Here is an 18,227-nt window from a genome sequence, read left to right as displayed (position 1 = left end):
AAGTATTGTGGGGATTGTTCCTGTGCTATCACACTCAAACTTATTGCAGTAAAAAAGCTTCAGTTTTGTGACATAGTGTTGGTTTATGTTGGCACTGCTAGACCAGACTTAAATTTTGCTTTTCCTTCTAAGAAGTAAACCCTGACAAGAACAACAGTGCCTTGCTAAAGTATTCAGACCTCTTGAAATACTCTGGAGGGGGAATCTGTTAACACAAGAACTATTAGTCGGTGCAGTTCACAAGCCCGTTCATTATGGGAAAAGAAGAAAGTCAATAAGACGTCCTGTAGGGAACAGCAAACTTGTGAAAAGAAGGTGTTTTGGTTAGAAGAGACCAACATTCACCAAATTTTAGGCCACACATCACTCTGAAAGCAAACTGTGAAAAATGGTCCAACAGCATCATGTTGGGGAAAATACTTAGCAGATACAAGCAAAATACTAGTAGCTGTAGTTGTACCGTTTTCGAAAATGGTGATTAATTTTCCTTCTATTTCACAACCAATTACTATGTTGATCTTTACATAAAACCCCAACAATAGCATTGAAGTTTTTGGTTGTAGCAAAATGAGTTTTTCTAATATTTGTAATGCATGGCAGCTTATATTTTGGCTATCCTGGCTGTTTGGTTACGCTTAAGCAACTAAAATGGATAAATAAAGAAAAGACAATGTGTGAATCTCTTTTTTGTTGGGTAAAAACAGTTTTTTGATTCTTGCTAACTAACGCCTCATACTTTTAACTTGATTGTAATGCAAGTTTTATGAATACATTTTTAGATCAGTTATATTTATGTATTACACAGAACATCACATTGCTCAATAATTTAGATTAATTTGCTAAAGACTATTAAACAGACTATTAAACAGTTAGCTAAATGAATAGGCCGAATGCAACAAAAGCCAACATGCAATATAAAGAACAATCACAGTGTGACAATGGGCAGTGTTAGTTTTTGTTTAGATATCTGAGCACAGGGTCTGAAAATAAAATGCAGTGCAGTAAGGCATCCCTCATGGTCTGTAATGCTCAATTAATCATTCCCCTCAAGTCCTATCCTCCATGCTGCCACAGATAAGAGCATTGTATAGAAGAGAGGCTGGAAAAGAATGGAATGTGGTGGAGAAATGGGAAAGGGTCCGGGGGCAATCACAGACCTGCTAAAATAATAAGCTGGTTCAGAGCCACGTGGAGGGAGGCCCTGGTGAGATGGGACTTGCTGATTAAATTAAAGGCTCATTAATCAGCCCTTGACCATGACTTCCTCATTCCTCTTTTTCAGCCTACACTACTGATTTCCAACATTTTTTTTCCCTCCTCTCCTTTAGGCTTCTCTCTTGCCAAGTGGGGGAATCCCCCCACGGAAGGGTCAGGGTTAAGAGTCGGCAGGAGAGTGGGGATAAAGGGGCAAAAGGAACTGGCAAGCTTTTCCTCTGATTTGCCTGGAAAAACAGATATCTGGCCTCCTGCTGTATTGGCTGCCTCCAAATGAAAGCCAGAACAACCAAGGGCACCGGATTGGCAGGCGCCAAACGCATACGAACCCACTGCCTGGCTCATCCAGAATCACACAGAGCCTTGTGGCTGTGATTTGTCTAAAGATCTGGCAGCTGCTCCACTAATCTGTCAGCCCGACTGCGCTGAAGAGGAGCGAGGAGCAAATGAGCGCTGGCTGTAGGCATGAGTAGGCAACACTTTGATGATGGAGTGGGTTAGGGAGCTGAGAGCCTGTGTCATAATGGTGGTGATTATGCTGAGGTCATTAGAACATACACATTACATCATGGCTGAATGTAAGGGGACCCCCACCCCACAAGTTTACCTTAATGGAGAAAAATGGGCTTCTTCTCATTACAAAAGCCATCAGTCAGTCAGATTATCAGTCAATCAGTAAATCAAAATTGTCCAAAAAGAAAATGATCTGCTATTGGTGTCTTTTGACGGACTTAGTGGAGAATAACATTATGTTTTCATTGGGACTCAATTAATTAGTCAGTTAGATCATTAGTACAAGAGACAACACTGAAATATTAAATAGTAATTAATTTTTCTTTCCTCTGTCTATGGTAATGATTTATATAACTTATGATTTAGGTAATTTGAGGATATCACCTTATCATGTGTTCAATAAAGTTTGAATAAATTAGGAAAATAAGACAAATCACATTGTAGGAACTAAGTTTCATTTATGTAAGACACAATCTGATTTGAGGCAACAGTAGAGAGGAAAACTCCTAATAAGGAGGCAGGAACAGCCAGCAGAACCAAAGCTGCTGTCATATTGTTTCTTATTTAACCATGTACACAGTTCTTTTCAGTTACACCAAGAAATTAATGCATTGGAATTAATTTTTTCCCATTGAATATCAATTCAGAATCATTTCAGATGTTGACATTCTGTTTGTACTCTGTCCAAACATCTGGGCAGCCTGCGCATTTATGACTATAAATGAGCAAATGTGACATCGTTTGCAATCAGTGCCATTCTGTCAAGGCTGCGGTCATCATCAAAATTACAATAAATAGGATATTTACCTAAATAATAGTCAGAATATACATTTTAACTTCAAATTGAAGTTGTTTTCATGAAAAGGATTATTCTTTATTTTTATAATTTTTTTGATGAACCTGTTGGAACGGTTGACAGCATTTGTTGTCTTTACGCTTTCAAGAATTTGATACCAAAATAATAAACTGAATGACACCATTTATGCATTTATCACAAAAAATGATTTCTTTCCCATAATTTCATCTGAGGTTGAAGTGAAGATTTTACACAAATGATTGCAACCAGGTCTGAACAGTTAGGAAAACAAAACCCCAATGCACAGTATACCTTTATTTGAATCTCCCTCAAAGGTTTTAGTGGAGGACAGGATGTAAATAGAAAAAAAATATACAGATTCATCTATACATTCTGCACCTTGCCCCATGTGAACCCCCTCAGTATAAGTTGATAAATTGAACAGGACTCCCCTGACATCTCTGACAGCCTCCTTTTCATTCCTCTGTCGGCCCCGTCGCTTGCCCTTCTCACGCCACGCTGAGGAAGACTGAGGAAGTAATGGGATCGCAGGGCTACCTGACCCCCGGCACGTGAACAGCTGTGGCACACAAAGCAAAGAGGGAGCAGCCACTTAAAAAGGAAATGGAATGAGCAAGGTGGAGGAACAGACTGGGAAGGTGGGAGCAAAAGAGTGAGAGAGAAAAGTGAAGAATGACGATAAGGAGCGTGTGGAAGAAGAAAAAACAAGTGCCCAGCCATGTGTGAAAGACATAATTGAAAATGTCAAAAGAAGTAAGGAATGACAGCAATGAACTGGCTGAGCGTGGCAGTGCAGCCTGTCAGTGAGCTACTACCTCCATGCTGAATGGCTTCTCCCTTTCTCTCATCTCCTGCTTACATTCTGTGCTGCACACACTCACACACACATTTAAAATAACCAGCAATATTTTCCTGAACTCCTCCGATTTTATTCACGTACTCTTGGTCTGTGTGACTGTTCGCAGACTCACACATGTACACTCAAAGCCTCTAAAAGTGTGAGGAGGAGCATATTCATATAGACGGATTTCAAAGGGAAATGTGATGCTAGATAAGCACTTGACCCTGATGTCAGCTTTATCGCTTACCCCCCCTCCTGCTCCTCACTTTTCCTCTTTATGGGTTGCCCTCCATCTACTTTTCATCTCTCAAGATGAAAACGAGATTCGTGGCCCATATTGGCCGCAGACGATGAGGCGAGTAGACGACTTATAATTCAGCATATGTGCCTGATGCCAGGTGTGTTTTATCATGTACAAGTGCAGATTGAGGGGGAGGGATGGTGGACGTCGTCAGATTTCCATGCAAACGCTTAAAAGCATTCTGTAGGCATGCAAACTTTTATTTATACTTTATACTGTATATATTGTATTTATGTTGTATTTATACTGTATATATTTGACCTCTTGCACGGGAGCTGCAATGGAAATTTCGTTGAATTCTGTTCAATGACAATAAATGCTATCTATCTATCTAAACTTAATAATCACTAGAAATTTAATGTTAATGAGCAAAGAGCTTTACTTCAACTTACACATATGTAACGCACAATACAGAAAAAACTGGAGGCAAAAAAGAACCAGCAGAAAACTACATTTGAAAATTGTCAGTCTTCAAATGGTTTTACAGGAAAGGCTTTGTAATCTTCCATACTTATTTGCATTGCCTTGCAAAATTATCCTTGAACTTTCACAGGATAATTGCAGCTACAAACCCCAGTGGATTTTACTGACTGATCACAAAGAAGAACGGAAAGCAGAAGAATTTAACATGGTTTTTAAACTACTATTTAAAGAAAAAAAAGAAAGTCTGACATCCATTTGTGTTGAGTCTATTTTTTATGATTCTATAAAATAAAATCCCAAGAAACTAATTGTAGTTACCAGCAAGAGTTCATCAAAGATAACATAGACCCCACCTCAATAGTAAATCTAGACATGAAAACCTTAAGTAGAAAAGCAACTAGAGGCCCACTGTAATTCTGGAGAAGTTGCAGAGATCAATGTCTTGTGGGAGAAGACATATATATAAGACAATATTGCTGTCCTGTTGATAGGACAGTCATAAGTCATGCACATCAAACCCTGACTTTTGTAGAAAAGTGGCAAGAGAAAAGCCATAAGAAGTCCTGGTGGATATTCACCAGAAAGCATCTAAGAAACACAGCAACCATAGAGAAAAAGTGATATGGTCAGAAGAGACCAACGTTTTAACCAACGCTTAAAATATGTGTGCATATACAGGAGAAAGAAAGAAAACTTGTTAGAGGCTGCAGCAGAGTTGAGGCTGGTATGGAGTTTCATCTTCTATGTTCTGTTGACTTTAAACCCACAAAATAAAAAAAAATTTTTTAAAACATTGTAATTAATTTGGTGTGCAAGTGCTACTAATGAACTAAAATGTGGTTCTATAATTAAACCGCTGCAATGACAAAACCCACGTCAAAAATAATGTTTTATGCATTTGTAAATGCTACTGTTATATCTCTAGTAACATTTACAGAACAATTTTTTCCCCCGCACTTGTTTTCACACCTTAAATGAGATCTCAATCCCATCATTGGGTATCCCTCCTCTAGCAGAGCAACAGTCCCAAACATACAGATCAATCATGTATTAAACTGGCCTAGTCAAAGTCTAGATCTAAATCTTATTAAGAATCTGTCCAATACTTTAGCAGAGCACTGTAAATACAGGGAAATACATGTAGGATTGCGATAAGTATGAAATAAGATTTACAAACGGAGAAGTTTCTCATTTCAATTCGCATTAACATGATTTAAATCTACTGCACGGTTCAATACAATCGGTTTGAAGATGAAGATGTATAAGATCATTTAACAGGAAGCATTTTTCTTGATGACTTAAGGAACAGCACAAGTCCTTAATAATTGCTTAACATTAATATCAGTTCTAATTCTGCCCATCTTCTTGGAACTGAAAACAGTTTCCAAGCATCATTAATTAAGAAGAAAAAGGGGGCAGTATGGTGGAACAGAGATGTGAGTAGATATAATTTGCATAGCCTGATGGGTGGAAATCACTGTGCGACGACGTACAGGCTCTCAGCACCTTCATGAATATTCATGTCTTCCATAGTCTACTAACACAGCACATCAAAAATGGATCAGCAGATCAGTGTGTGACATGGCAGTAGCATCCAGCTGAACTCTTCCACCGCAGAGAATCTGTGCGGTGGGTTTAGATTTGCAGAGTTTAGAGTGTTGCTGTGAGTCAGCTTGCACAACAATTTAAGATAGAACTCTACAGAAATGCCATGGACGTCTTGTGTTAGAGATACCAAGGACCCCTGCTGAAGAATTCATGAAACTTTGAAAGGCTCACTGCAGAACGACACACTCCGAGTCGGCGGTCCTGTGATGAAGCAAATGCCACTGCGGCTCTGTGAGATAATAACAGAACGTATCCTGCGGTGGTGGTGAAGGTGAACAAGGTAACCCATCCTCTAACACTAATAAGTGTTTCCTTTTTGTTGCCCAAGGAAATGTATTTCACTTGCAAGACAATGCTGCCCTCTAAAAAGACCAGAAAGGGAGAGGAAAAGGGGGAGGAAGTTAGTGAAGGGGAAAGGAGGGAGAGGAGCAAATGGAGGCAGAAATGGCTGCAGGGTCGGGGGAGTTTATTTAAGACTCAAATTAAACATGCAGAGCAAAGGCGCCGACAAAAATTAAACCTTAATGACAAAATATTACCTCCATAATGGAAACTTGCACAATACACACAAGGCAACAAAGAAATTATGCATGCATGCAGGCGTGTCTGAAGAAAATATCTCATCTTGCTTTTCATCAACCTAGAATATGACCCATAAAAAATGTCCAAGTTACATTTTATATTAAAATTACTTGAACAAAGATTGTTTCAGTGTAATTCAGCTGGTTTTCAGTGTTATTATTGTGCCACTGCCAAGTGTAACAGTTGGAATGTATATTCATGTGGCATTAGAGAGGTGCACTGGATGTGAATATTTCCTTTCATGCTGTCTTGCAGAATGTGCCAGCAGGTGTTTCTAGACGTACCCGGTTATGTCCAGTTCTGCAGCATCCAAACAGCCTGTGAGCTCCCTGCCACACAACAGTGTGGGAACCAGGCTGGCAAGAGGAGAGAGTGCAGACACAGCAAACAATGCTGAGACAGGGGACAACCAGTAATAGGATAAGTGGCGGGTTGAAAATGTGTCAACCGGAATGTGAATTCCATGTTAGCTATGCAAATGAGAGGGAGGACCCATTGGCTTGGCACACACGGCTCATCTAGTCCACACAGCGGCCTGCCATGGTTATATTCATCAGTGGCAGCTTGAGCTCTGCAGAGCTTTCTACTGTAAATTATACTTTAAGGGTAATTAAATCAAATCTGGGCCAAATATTAATTCTCAACTGGCAGAAAAAATTAGTTTTACAAAATGTTGCACATGGCTGACGCTGGCAGGCTAGCATCGGATACGTGCACAAAAAAAAACTTTAGTAGCTTGTCTGTTTGCAACAGAAAGGCAAAACACTATAAACAGCTGTTATTTTAATGTGTAATTTTTGAACTGATGCGAGTCAAATTGAGCCAGGATATCAAAATAAAAATTCATACAAAGTGGGTTTTTTTTTTTTCATTTTCTCACATTACAACCACAAATCTTGGTATTTTAGCAGAATTTTATATGATAGACTGACACAAAGTAGTACATAACTTTGAAGCAAAACTACATGTTTTTGTTTTGTTATCAAAAAAGTAAAAAAAATCTTGGAATGAGTGGAGTGTGTCTTTGAACAGTGATTTTCAAGTCCTGCCAGAAAATTCTGTTGGATTCAGGTCTTGTTTTTGACTCGTATGTTTAGGTTGTCGTCATGCTAGATGGCGAACCTCCAGCCCAGTTTCAATTCTTCTCTAGCCTCTATCAGGTTTATTTCCAGGATTGACCGTATTGACTTCATAGTCTCCACCTCAGCAGTTTTTCTGTCCCTGATGGACAAAAAAAAAAAAAAAAACACAGGATGATGCAACAACCACCTTGTTTCATGTTACTTCCTCCTCACATTGCATTTTGCATTTGGGCTAAAATGTTCGAATTTGTTTTTATTTAACCACTGCACTAAAACTTTTATCCATTTACGTTAGCAACGTGAGTATTTAAGCACTCAATTTTAAGTTATTTTATACTGGGAATAAAATACCTTTACCTTCAGAATAATTGAGGAAAACATTGTTTACAACGTGAATGACAAATCACTTGACGACATTTGAAAAGCTGTCCTTGAAAAAGCTTAAAAGCATTCGAGTCCCTGAAAGTGGCTCTAAATTTGAACCCTGTTCAAATTCCTGCAGTAGAAAATGTCACACAGCAGAACAGGACGTCTGAGGAGAGAAGGTTCAAAATCAGTCATGCTGAGCTGGAATTTTCAAAATCAATGGTGGGTGTTGCTAATTCAGGAAAATAAATCAGTAATGAACGTAACTCTGACCTACCAGGCTGAGCTAATCCTCCAGGTCATCTGAATGCCAGATTTCTGTTTTTGTCTTCACACAACCTGAAGTACTGATTTATCTCACAAACAGAATTTTGTTTTCACCCTTTTGGACCCAAGAAGGAAGTAAGGCTGGTGCCAGAGATGGAGCACTGTTTATTCAAGATACTAAAGTGGTAACAAAAGAAACATGACCTATAGCAAAACTAAAAACATTGGAGCAAGCCTTCAGAACAGAAAAAAAAATGTTTTCTACTCCTCTGCATATTTCTTTGTCCCTCCAGCCCTTCCTCCTCCTTCTCCTCCTCTCCTTCAACCCCCCACTCTTTCTAATTTTCCTGAGGACGGAGGTGCCTGCCTGCCTGGCACATGACATTGATTTCCATCAGCGCTCGGAAATAACCTCAGAGCCGTTGCCAGGACAACCCGCATCTACCTTTTCACATTTTTGCATATTGCCAGTGAGTTTTTTTTTTTTTCTCACCCTCCTCACAGCCCGTCTTTCTTCACTGCGTCGGCCACTGCTCACAGAGCGACGGGAAGACAAATGCTCTCAGGTAGATGGGTAGCGTGCGGGGAGGTGGAGGTGGAGGGGCGGTGCGGGGTGATTGCTGTGGTTGGGTGGGTGGCGGTTGAGGAGAGAGATGGATGGCCATGCCAGGCCAGAACAGGATGGGCTGTGGGGACTCTGGCATGAAATGTGTGTGCATCTATACCTTGTGGGGGAGGGCTAATGATGTCTCCACCCTGAGGGGGGGATGTGGGAAGGTGGGGTCAGCAAGAAGGAGGAACAATAAAACACAAGAGCACTGACACCGATGGACTTCTGCCTCCTAATTAACCAACATGACGAACAAAAGCGGATGGAATGGAGAAGAAAGGAGAGATTAAGGATTAAACCTGGAGGTGTGAGAAGAAAACAAACAGAAAAAAAACCCGACCCTTTCAACTTTCCCACTTTTTTTTTATTATTAAACCATAAGCCTCAATTGTATTTTGAACACAAAGTGATGCAAAAATCTGAAAAGTTTGGCAGGCAATTGGGTTCAGTTCTCCATCAATTTTTCCCATCAGACATTCTGAAGAGAAATATTCCCATAGCATGACCCTGCCATCACTATGTTCCACTATGAATTCCCAGGATTTTCCAGCTTTAGTTTTCATTTTTATAGCATTTCATATGTAGGTCAAAAACTTCAGTTTTGATCCTACCTGATCCAAGTCTTCCATATGTCCCCTACATAAGTGGACACAAGTCCCTTATACGTCGTACATATATGGTCCATAAATGGGTAAATGAAAACCCTTATGAACGTCAGTGTGGGACAGTTTCACCGCTTGGCACACCTGCTTAGATATTTATTCATAAAGTTTTTTGGAAAAATCTTTCATTTTATAGTTATGCACTTACTTTGAGTTGCTCTAGCAGATAAACCCTCCAACAAGATACATTAATGGATCTGCTTTAAATGTCAAAAACTGTAAAATTTAAATGTGAAATACTTTTGCAAAGCAGTGTATCTTACAGACTTGAACCAGCAGGCTATCAGTGCACTGCCACTCACAATGTCAGACTCTGACAATCATTAGGTTTCTCCCCTGACAGTGTACATTTGTCTATGTGCATATGATGTGGCGTCCATTGGGTTGGTCATTTACAGTTCAGTGGTGTGGAGAGGCTGGTTTTAGCGCTAATGTTAAAGTATCTGGAAAGCTGTATGAGCACAGGAGAAACGGGGTGTGTGAATGTGTGCGGTGGTGGGGGCTGGCTGTCAAACCGTCAGTGTGTGTCATGAGAAATGTTGATGCACACAGAGAGAGAGGGCAGGCTACCAAGAGACCGCCCTCCACCTGCATCGTGTGCCTTTTGATTTCTCTCCTCCATCGCAGCATCAACACCTCAGCCAAAGTGCAGCCATGGAGAAAATTAATTTCTTATTACCTGATTATATTATTTGGTTTTAGCTGGAATGTCACTTGAATATTCCACATCAGCATTTCATCAATAAGGTTGCTAGAAGGTGAAGAGAGGCAAAGTGTTGAAGCAGGGCAACATGGCGAGCCGGCCTGTAGCTCTGCAATGGCAGTTCTAAAGTATAAAGACCGGCGCTGGCAATATGCCGACCTGGGCAGAAAGCAATTTGCTCAAGTGCTTTTCTGTCTTATCTGCCCACTACAATCACACACACACAGTCTTACACTCTTGTATGTGCACAAACATCAAAGAGGAGCAAGACTCGGCCATTCAATCCACGAGGGGGTTTAGAAGTTTTACTGAAGCTGAATGTCCACCTTCATACACATTTTATGTCTCACTGAGGTTTTTCTCATCCAGCCAGTGCTGGTATTTACCTTTTATCCCCATCTCTGCTCCAACACACAGAGGATTTAAGACTGATGACCAAGCACACCCTGCTGCCTCCCCTTCCCTCTCACATCTCACAAGAAGCACAATCTGATGGATGAATTTAGAGGCCGTCAGGTGACAAAAATGAAAGATGATATTCTGAAAACACCGGATTGTAGGGCAAAAAAAAAAAAGAAAAGTCAGACATTTTGAGTCTACATAAATCTCATGCATTGTATCCCTACAGCTCAAACGTCTTAATAAATCTTGGAGAAGATGAGGTAAACAAAACTGATCATCACAAAATTCATGAGGTCCAGAAAATCCGAACTTGGGTGTGTTTCCTCCTGGAGGGCATTGCTATTATTTTACTCGTCCCCTTCGCAGCAAACATACAAACTCAAGACTCCTGAAAAGGGCAAATTTGCATACCTTCCATAAGGGGGAAAATCTGATCATATAAATGTAAATAAGGTGGGCTTAACTTCTATTTTTTGCAGAAAACAGTGAACTGATAACACAAGGGAGCAGTGGGCAGAGCTCGATGGAGTGGAAAGGGCACCGAGATGCTCGTGAATTTGTATATACATTAATGTCAGGGATGAGGAAGAGGACAATATTTTTATTTATTTCGCACCTCCAGCTTCCAATGCTATGTTGGTATTTAAACAGCAGGAGGCACTGCTGCAATATCTGCAGCACACATTCAGAGACAAGCTGCTTTTGGAAAGTGCCAGACATACTTATTTTACAAAATCCTTTTTCTGTTTGGTTTCGTGTTAAATATTTTCTCAGAAATCAAACGGATCTCTCAACGCAAACTACTCGTGGTCTTACTCAAGTCAATAACAAGATCTGCATCTTGAACAAGCACAAACCCAGGTTTCTTTGTGCAACACTGATTTTTCTTTACCACAAATAAAAATACATCTATGACAAAACAAACCAACTCATGTAAACAAGTACAATGTCACTGGATTTATTGCTTTTTTACTCCCAGCTTTGTTCACTATTACTCTTAGAAAAATGTCAATAAACATCTACACAATCACTCATAATAACCAATTACAAAAAAGTCTGTGCAAAGCCTTAGAACAGATATTGAAAATGTTTACATCTTGTTATGTTACAAACTAAACTTCAATACATCTTATTGGGATTTTACAGACCAACAAGAGACAGACCAACAAGGAAAAGGATAAATGTTTCTTTTTATAATTCTTCTAATTTAAATTATTGGGTCGATATTGCAATGTTGGAGTTTCATTCAAAATGATTCTCTAGCAGAAGTGCTTATCTGAGGATCAAATTTTGGATCCTACAATGGCAATTTTAAGAATATTGGAGTAATATTTTTCAGAGGAATTGGCTTTCCAATAACAATAAAATGGAAGTCAGATTGTGTGAGAGGATGTATGAAAAAAGAGAAACCACAAACATTTTTTTATAGATCTGGAGCTGATTGAAAACACAGTGAGAATATCCTAATTTATCCATTAAAGGTTTGGATTTGGGTCACACAGAAAAGCACTCTAATCTCTTTACAAATTTACTTGAACACCTTTATGCCTTTTTTGTCTTTGTTATTATTGTTTTCTGAAGTTATCAGCATGAACCAATGTCAAAAATGTGCTTTTTTTTCATTTTCCAGAAACGGATGTTATCTGATAAAATATCAGTGGACATCCTTCTTCAAATAATTTATTTGAGCTAAAACCCTTTATTTAGCTTCAAGGCATGTTTCCAGACTGAATGTAATTGAGACAGAGTAAAGTTCATGGCTGAAAAGATACAAGACAAGCATTCTATTAGCTCGCTTTGGGACGCAGCTCCACCAAGGAAGAAAATGAAAGGACAATCTCTCCGGCTGTATGCATGCTGCAGGCTTAGATCTGATTATTTTCCCCCACCTATTGTGAACCAGAATTTGATCCTTTCGTTTTTGTCCAAACAAACACTCAATCTGATTTTCCCCTAGCTTTGACGTACAATGAAAACAGCGGATGGAAAGCAGGAGCAGAAGGAAAAGAAAAGGAAAATTGGCTTAAGGGTCTGGTTTCATTCTAGCTCAGAGCAGTACAAGCCGCAGAGGAACAAAATGTAATTCATATTATCGTGACCTCGAAGGGGGTTTCATCGCAGTGTGACTGTGAGGATGCCAACTGGGTCAATGGTGCATGAAACTGCCTCCTTTTATTGGCCTGGCATTCAATCAGTTCCTCCTGGGTATATGTCCTTGGCTGTGCAGTGGGGGCCACTCATTACAGCTCTCCTTGCACCTGCTAGCATCTCACTGCCTCCCCGCCCTTATTTCAATCCTTGCATAAATACAATCAGTCCTGTCAAGAAAGCAGGAGAGCTCACCATCATCCACAGTCGTCTCTGACTGATTATGCAGAGTATAATCAGTCCTCCCATTTCTTCCTGTGTCTTTGAATTCCACTGGAGCTGGCAGAGTGCCAGCATCTGTTCACCAGATACCATCGTCCCCCACACCTCACCCCTGTAAACATCTTTAAGCAATAGCACAAAAAGAGTAGGTAAAGGTTTGACATTTAAAAACAAAAAAAGCAAGCTACAAGACATCCTTATACACCAAATAGAGACAAGTCAGATACCCAATTTCACCACACTGCTGTAACCAGGAGGCAAACGGCATATACTGTGCCTTGTAAGAAAACTTGTACCCCTTGAACATTTTTATATTTTGTGACAACCCCAAACTTCAAAGTACTGAATAATGCTAAGAGGGAGAAAATGGATGCTTGGGTTTCAACAGTTTTTGCAAACGAAACATGAAAAGTGTGCCGTACACATCACCGTGAGCAAACTACTCTCACTGTGAAACAGGGTGGTGGTAGGATCATGATGTGGGGTTTGTTTATTTTAGCCAGTACATGGATCCACATGGGGCAATCTAGACAGCCTGTTGGAAACAGCGGGAAAACCTGAGACTGGGATAAGGATTAACCTTCCGTAGATCAGCTAACCTAAACATACAGCCAAAGCTACTCAAATACAGGAATGGAATGGATTAAAGTTTGTGGTTGTTACATCTCAATAGCAAAAACGCAAAAGGTTTGCAAGGCAAACCCTAGCCTCAGAAAGTTATATAGCTATTTCACCTCTTGCTCTAGCTCTCATGCTGTAAACATTCACTTGTAACTTGCCTCAGAGTGAGCTTTAACTAATGTACCCATCAGTCTGTCCCATTAAAGCTCAGAGAAGTCCCTGGGCAGCCTGCTTTCCAGTTTGTTCTCCTCACTAACACTAAACAGAAGCTGGGTACCGCAGCATTCACACCAGCTAAACAACCTTCACCTCTCCAGGGAGATGTGCCTTTTCTTTCCTTACACATCCACTGGTGACTTTAATGAAATATGCAGCTGTCTTTTAATCAAAGCAAGTCCAATTTGCATATGGACAAGATATGGAGGTGGGCACAGCAGCCCTCCGCCGCGCACATGAGCGCCCTGATTTAGAAGCAGGAGGGAGATAGAGGGAAGGTGGAGGAGGGAGGTGTGGATAAAAAGAGGTGGGGTAAGGAGGGGGTGTAGGAGGAGTAGGGATGGGCATGGCTTGAAACCAACCAAACACATAGATTGATGTGGCACATTTGCATACCTCAACAACAAACGTGGGTGCAATGCTTCATATCCAGTGGGGCTCAAGGGTAAAAAAGGCAAAAAATCAGAGGAATGTGACACTGTGTGTGTCTCTGTGGAGACAGGACGCATCTTTACTGTAATTTTGCCGGTGTTAATGATCACAGTGTACCAATTATCAGAATGTGGTCTCACTAAATGCAAAGTTAATGACCAATAAATGACCCTGTGTTGGTGACTCAGATGGCACAGTGCTGGAAGCCAGAGGAGGTGTGAGCGAGGCTCCTGCGCTCTGTTTTTAGATGTCTTTATGCCTACAGATTAATTCAAATGTGAGTAACAGACAGATACAACAACATCCTGTTATGTGTGTTTAAGAAGCACAGAGGGAGACCGAAGTGGATGAAAGACGGGCTTGTTTAAATGTGTGTTTGGTACAGACAGGATCTGGCTCACTTCACTGATGTTGAACTGGAAGTGTGTCTGCTTGGCTTTCTGCCTGTCTGCCTGCAGCAACTCTACCAGGCTCCACAGAGCCTACAGTGATTAAAGAACAGATGATTTCATCAGATCAGAATGTTTCATTTCAAAATAGCTCTTTGTATATTTAGTATTTTCTCGCAGGAAGGCACTGTTGCCCTGTTGTGATGGAGACAGCTGAACAGGAGGGTGGTTATATTCTTGTATACGTTTCTTACTCATATTAACTCTTTTGCCTTTGGAAAACCCTGGGAGTTTTATGCTCTTGGTGGTTTAAAAGCATGTAATACAATTTATGCAAATGAAGCTGAACTGAGGAATTACTCACCATCACAACATTTTCATAAATCTAAGCAACCTTATAAACCCATATTGAATATTCGTACAATATCTCCCACATGGTCTTTTCCTTAAAAAAAAAGTTTCTCTGTCTTTCACCTGAACTTGACCCTCACAGTTTCTGTTAATTGCCATTTCTTAATTATATTTTGAGCCCAGGAATTAGCTATCTAAAATACTTTTTTTCCAAAGCTCCTTTTTGTTATCAGCATTTATTATTTTAATGTTCAAAGTGGTAAGTCTGTCCAGGAGCTTGCGGCTGCAGATTACTGAGACAAGGTTTGAGGAGTTCTAATAATGATTGCTAAAAAACGATAGCCTTAAAATATCTAATTGAGGAATAGGTCCTTGCTAAAAGTCTTTAGAAGTTATAATTGCAAATCTTCAAACTGCTGCAAAGAAGTAAGTTCTCATTTTCATACCATGACCACGTTGTGCAGAAGAGATAAACTCATGTTTTAAACAGTTACATTTTGGGTTCTGCTGCTGTTCATAGTTCCTAAAAATGTGATGAAAGGATCCAATGTTTTACATGTGAAAGCAAACTATTTTTCACATTTTTTGACCTTACAGGCACAAGGAAAACACAATATGTTATTGGTTATTTTATGTAAAAGACTAAGACAAAATGTTCCACAAATGTGAAATGGAAGGAAAAAGACAAATGGCTTTTAACATACTAAACATTTATATTACATATTACAAAAAAACCAAAAAAGAAAATTACGGCATTGTGTATTTTCTCAATCCTATTTGTGCTGATATCCCTAAAGAAAATAAAGCATAACCAGTTGCCTTAAAAGGTCATCTAATTGATAAAAAAAAGTCCACCTGTCATGAATCGGTGAGGTGTAGTGTTACACACAGGTGACACCACAGGTGACACCACCTGTGTGTAATTTAATCTCAATATAAACCCAACTTGCGGTTCTCCATTCAGATGAAAATGTAAAGTTGGAAAATTACCATTGCATGTCATGCTAATTAAAGGTACAGTTAAACTTCTAATTGGCCATAAAATGTGCAGTGAAAATGCGGGTGGGGAGTCAGAAAGTACTAAGCCTCACTGATAGGGGGCAGTGCTGAGCCCTATAAGCACAATATGTAACAGGTGCCCTTCTTCTATGGGTTGAAAACAGTCAAAATCCACTGAAGCAGCCAGACTTTTAAAAATGGAGGCAAACAACAAACCCTATGTCAGTGTAGTAATTTTGATCCAGTGGTGGGTACATGAAAGAAATAAAACATGCATTTATACTTTGTCAGTCACCAACTGCCATGCATAAATGTTTTTCAGAGATCGGCTTCACCGTTTCTTAGCCTTGGTCCTCGGTGTCTACCTGCAGCCAGCCAGCTGCTCAAACAGAAATCTCAACCACACTTCACTTTCCCGTCAATTCTTAATACTCATCATATCTGGGTTGCTCCAGGGTATCTAACTTAAAATTAACTCCCGCTGCTTGTCTTATTTAATGGCTAATTAATTCAGGCCTCCCACAGTTTCACATATTGCCGCTCCGCTTTGTCTCACTGCCTGAGCGGAGCGGCATCTGCTAACTGATGTTTCCTTTTGTTGTTAAGCCTTCACTTCAAAGATCTCTTGGCGAACAAGGGCTTTGATGAGTACAGATGAGTAGGAGTCTGAACACTCACTGACATGCAACATATGTATAGCTACTTCTGAATGTAATCAGTGGAATAAAACACAATATCATTTGATTAAATCAAATAGTATGAATGAGTTATCATATTAAAGGTTATGCACCACATAGTGCCTGAACAAATGTTGGAATCATAGAAAAAAATAGTTTTTAAAGCCTTATTTTGACATGTGACAGTATGAAAGACACAGCAACAGTGACATTAACAATGGAAAACTCACATCAGTGACCAAATATCATTTTCTGCTTAGATTGGAATGCTGCCATCATTTATGCACTGCCGCATTTCCTGATGTGACATTTTAAAATGTCTTGAGCTGAAAAGGTCTACATAATGGAACTAAAGTAGTGCTAATATGTGTCCATAATAATTTTCTCACAGAAATGTTTACACTGCTGCTGCAGCTAAAATGCTAAGAGCTATCATTTTAGCAAAACACTAAACATCACAAATGTATAACTTAAACAACAAAATGCAACAAGAAGCACGGAAACTGAAATTAAGTGCAGTTTGGTTCAAAATTATTCTTTCCACAGACAGACTTATGATTAAATTCATCTTTTAATTTCACCAACATGTTTAACCTGACTGGAAGTAATATAAATGTTTTAGAGTTGCCTAACTTGAAAATAATAACCAATAATACTGGTTTGCTACTAATTGTCATCACAAGTTAAAAAACAAAAGTAATATGTTGATGTGCAGCGGAATTTGGTGTTTCGGTTCAGCTAAAAAAAAAAAAAAAAGGCGACGCACACACCAACTCTGACAGATCACCAGTAGAGCAGATGTTTAAATTAGCTAATCAACCACAGCTGTGTTCAGACGATCACTTATTAATAACCGCAAAATAAACACCAGGTCTGAAAAACATAAACGGACAGAAAGTTCTGTTCTTTGAGTGGGAAACATTTGAGTGTTTGTTAGCATGGAGTCCAGATAGGTAAAGTTGCTATGGCAACGAGTCTTCATGTAGCGTAGCTAACAGAGAGCGAGAGGAAAAGTGGTTTTGACTTGTTCTCTAACGGTTTTTGGTTATTTTTCCTATGCTGTTGCGCATAGCACCGAACTAACAACTACATCTCCAGGTTTTATTTTGTTAACGGGGTCGTTCTACCGCGGGGCAAGTAAAAGAATAGGCTTTGCTCATTCAGCACATTCGCGAAATTTCCGCTTGTAAACAATAACATGTATGGTATCAGCTGATGAATGCTGTACAGGTAAAAGTTTTACCACATCTGTTTGTGTTGCAGTTGGTGATGTTATTTAACTTACCTGAGAAACAGCGGTGTTCGGGCGCCAGAGAAGCTCAGCTCCGAGGTTAACGGTGTCAGGAAGGCCTGCTGCCTGTCTGCGCCAGCCGTGGCGTTGCTGGTAATGCTGCTTTCAGCTGAGGTGTGACGGCAATACTTATGCTCGCAGCTGAGCTTGAAGTTGCAGTTGGTATCGTTTCGTGTCGCACCAAAAAAACGAAATAGATTCTGCTCCCCTACGCAGGAATCCGCTGCTAATGAACGGTAGTTGCTCTGCTCGGTTTGATCACATTCAAGCCGTTCCAGGTCACATTTATATACATATATATATATATATATTTTGCATACTTTACAAAGCGCTTCTCTGTCACCTGGTTATCGAGTAAAAGTCGTGAAAACTTATATTTTCTCACGGTGAGGCGCAAAATGACTCAACAATACGCTTCCAACAATACGCATGCGCACAGCAGGACAGCGGAACCAATCGAGTCTATTAACGTCAGCTCGGTCGTGACAG

General features: G+C 39.9%; 1 long non-coding RNA gene across 1 annotated transcript; it reads left to right on the top strand.

The window, feature by feature from the left end:
• The first annotated feature begins 1,614 nt into the window (after window positions 1–1,614).
• LOC114144082 (uncharacterized) lies at window positions 1,615–16,574 on the top strand. The gene is made up of 3 exons (XR_003595404.1): window positions 1,615–1,625; window positions 6,566–6,568; window positions 16,552–16,574. It is a non-coding gene; the product is annotated as an uncharacterized LOC114144082 (long non-coding RNA).
• Window positions 16,575–18,227: the final 1,653 nt, after the last annotated feature.

Source organism: Xiphophorus couchianus, chromosome 5, assembly GCF_001444195.1.
Source record: "Xiphophorus couchianus chromosome 5, X_couchianus-1.0, whole genome shotgun sequence".
In the NCBI taxonomy this organism is placed as follows: domain Eukaryota; kingdom Metazoa; phylum Chordata; class Actinopteri; order Cyprinodontiformes; family Poeciliidae; genus Xiphophorus; species Xiphophorus couchianus.
The sequence above is the reverse complement of the archived record's forward strand: the minus strand, read 5'-3'. Positions and strand labels throughout refer to the sequence as shown.